Genomic DNA, 3355 nt, shown 5'->3' with positions numbered 1-3355 from the left:
TATAAAAAAAAAATCACCATTACACTTCTACAAAAATTTTATGATTTAGGAAATTACTATATTAAGTATAAAAAAATATTCAATTTAAATTTTGGATAATTTATTTGATCAAATAAAATATTTATGAAAAAAATAAAAAAAACAAAATTGATATTATCTATATTATTTCCGATGTCATCACTACGTCATCACTAAATCATGTCATCGCTACGTCATGTCATCTCTACGTATTTATTTTTTTTATTTTTTTTCCAATATCTATACTAACAGATGAGCCTATAATTTCAGTTAACCATGCAACTGTAGGAAGCGAAAGTAAAACCTTATATATTCTTTTAATTTATCTTTACAAAATTTTACAAATCATTTTAATTTATCTTTATAAAATTTGCATAATATTTTTTTATATCAATTATAAAGCTATGCAAGATGATATTACCACTCTCTCTTAATAAAATGCTATCAGTGAAAACAATTATTCACCAATTCAATGTATAATACAATATGATACTAATGTTTTTACTATATCAATTATAAAGCTATTCATGATGATATTACCACTCTCACTCAAGAAGAAGCTGCTATCAGTGAAAACAATTATTCTATAATGTAAAATACAATATGATAAATAATATTTTCATTATATTAATTATATTACAAAATTCAAAATTAATTTTTTTATTTATTTTATTTTTAAGATCAATCATCATTTAAATTTCAAGTTTGCATAATATTTTTATTATATTAATTATAAAGCTATGCAAGATGATATTACCACTCTCACTCAAGAAGCTGCTATCAGTGAAAACAACTATTCACCAATTCAATGTAAAATACAATATGATACCAATATTTTTAATATATCAATTATATAGCTATTGAAGATGATATTATCACTCTCAATCAAGAAGCTACTATCAGTGAAAACAATTATTCACCAATGTAAAATACAATAATACATAATATTTTCATTATATCAATTATATACAATAATACATAATATTTTCATTATATCAATTATATACAATATTCAAAATTAATTTTCTTATTTGTTTTATTTTTAAATAGATATTTAAATTTCAAGATTTATTTTTTTTTAAAAAGCATTTTATAAATTTATAAAATCAAAATATAATAATAACCTTTTATACTCTAATAAATATTTATATATGAATGATAAAGCTATATATCATAAATATCATTTACAACATTGTAAAGGGAGGGGAATTTTAAATACACATTTTATTAAGGGTGGCTATTTTTATTTTTGCCAATGTGTTGTTTGGCTGATTTAGCAACAGGGATCTGCCCTACTCCCCTTTTCCAATCTACTAATTAGTAATATGATACATAATATTTTCATTATATCAATTATATTACAATATTCAAAATTAATTTTCTTATTTATTTTATTTTTAAATAGATCAATCATCATTTAAATTTCAAGATTTATATTTTTTAAAAAAGCATTTTTATAAATTTATAAAATCAAAATATAATAACTTTTATAGTCTAATAAATATTTATATATTAATGATAAAGCTATATATCATAAATATCATTAGCAACATTGTAAAAGGAGGGGAATTTTAAATACTCATTTTATTAAGGGTGGCTATTTTCATTTTTGACAAAGTGTTGTTAGGTGGATTTAGCAACAAGGATGTGCCCTACCTTTCCCCCACCCCGGGTTTAAATTCCCAATCAGTGGATATTAATCCACTACATTGGATATGTTCTCTAAAGGGTATTAATACTAGCTGACTTCTCAACATGTTTTATTTCAATAAAAATAATAATAAGTTGTATTTATTCTTTCCTTTTTTCTTTTCCCTTTCCCTGTTCCTTTTCTACCTTTTTTCTTTATTTTTCAATTTTTATAGGGTTTTTAAAACTGATTTGAGTCGATTTATAAAAATGACCCTATTATTATTTTAGGCAAAATAATATTATATAAGCCTCAAGAATTGGTAAAATATAGGTGCAAACATTTTTGCCATCTACTAGCAAAATCTTCAGTCTTACATATTATTTTGGCTAAAATAGTTGGGTTAAACGACCTAAATCAGATTTTAACAATCCTACAACCCCCCCCCCCTTCTTTTCATTAGAACCTTTTCCTTTCCTTTATTTTTTTTCTTTCTCTTTCCTTGCCTTTTCATTTTCTTTCTATTTACCTTATCCTCTCACTGTTCCTTTCCAGGTTTTATTTCTTTCCCTTTTTTTCTATTTTTTTATTTCACTTTCCCTTTTTCTCTATTTTTTATTTCACTTTCCATTACCCCGTTTACCTTTCTATCTTTCTTTTTTCCTTCCCTTTCCCAATTCCTTTCATTTCTTCTGCTTCTTTCTATTTTTCTTTTCCCTTTCTTCCTATCATTCTTAAAAAAAGTTTAATTCCAACTGATTCTGGATTGCTACTTTCTTTCAAGCACCATTAATTTCCCATTAAAAGTTTGATCAAAAAGGAAAAGGTTCTATCAAAAAAGTAAAAGATCCAATAAAAAGGGGAAAATTCCAATTCAAAATGGAAAATCGTTGCTTTTTTAAATATTTAAAAACAAATTATATTCTCTACGATCGTTCTCCAAACAATATTTATCTTAATTCACATATATACTTATTATATATAGTAAATATTTGTACAATTAATTAACCTATGAAAATATACTCATTTATATTGGCAAAACATAAATTAATAATATTTTTTTAATATCCATTCTTAACCCGATACTCATATTATATTTTTATTTAAACTCTGATATCTCCTGATTTGTGATCCTTCGCCATTTGTTATTCATGGGAATATCTGATTTCATGGCATTTATAATTCCCAGGCTGCACTTACTCCAGACTAAGGCCGGGCTATGATAAATCAATTAAAAATTTAACTATCTCCGGTCTTGGGAAAAAATTTTCAAAATTATTATGGGTTTGGCTGGGCTTGGAAAATATTACTCAAAATTAATATCGGCTTGGACCTGGGTTGGGAAAATCTTTTACAAATTATTATGGGCCTGGCTTGGAATTTTCAAAATTATTATGGTTTGAACCAGGTTTGAGAAATTTCTAAATTAAATATTTTTCAAAATTATTAATGTCTTGGACCCTTGAAAATTTTTTAATATATAATATGAGTCAGACATTGACTAAGGAAATTTTTCCCGGGCCTAGGCTGGGCCTGATCAAAAAAAGGACCATGAGGATCTCTGATTAATGCATTACGATTTTTTTAAAATTTTATTTTAGTTCTGAACTACCAAAATTATTATGGTCTTGACTCGTGTTTGGAGAAATTTTCAAAAATATAACGGGCTTGGACCTGGCTTGGGATTTTATAATATTAAATATTAGC

At 25.0% G+C, this 3355-nt stretch overlaps 1 long non-coding RNA gene across 1 annotated transcript; it reads left to right on the top strand.

Annotated features, from left to right (window-relative positions):
- Window positions 1-230: 230 nt before the first annotated feature.
- On the top strand, window positions 231-959 carry LOC135922941 (uncharacterized). Its single transcript, XR_010571075.1, has 5 exons — window positions 231-315; window positions 421-492; window positions 540-609; window positions 757-828; window positions 876-959. It is a non-coding gene; the product is annotated as an uncharacterized LOC135922941 (long non-coding RNA).
- The last annotated feature ends 2396 nt before the right edge of the window (window positions 960-3355 follow it).

The sequence above is a fragment of the Gordionus sp. m RMFG-2023 genome, chromosome 1 (assembly GCF_954871325.1).
Source record: "Gordionus sp. m RMFG-2023 chromosome 1, tfGorSpeb1-WG-v2, whole genome shotgun sequence".
Taxonomy (NCBI): Eukaryota; Metazoa; Nematomorpha; class Gordioida; order Chordodea; family Parachordodidae; genus Gordionus; species Gordionus sp. m RMFG-2023.
The sequence above is the reverse complement of the archived record's forward strand: the minus strand, read 5'-3'. Positions and strand labels throughout refer to the sequence as shown.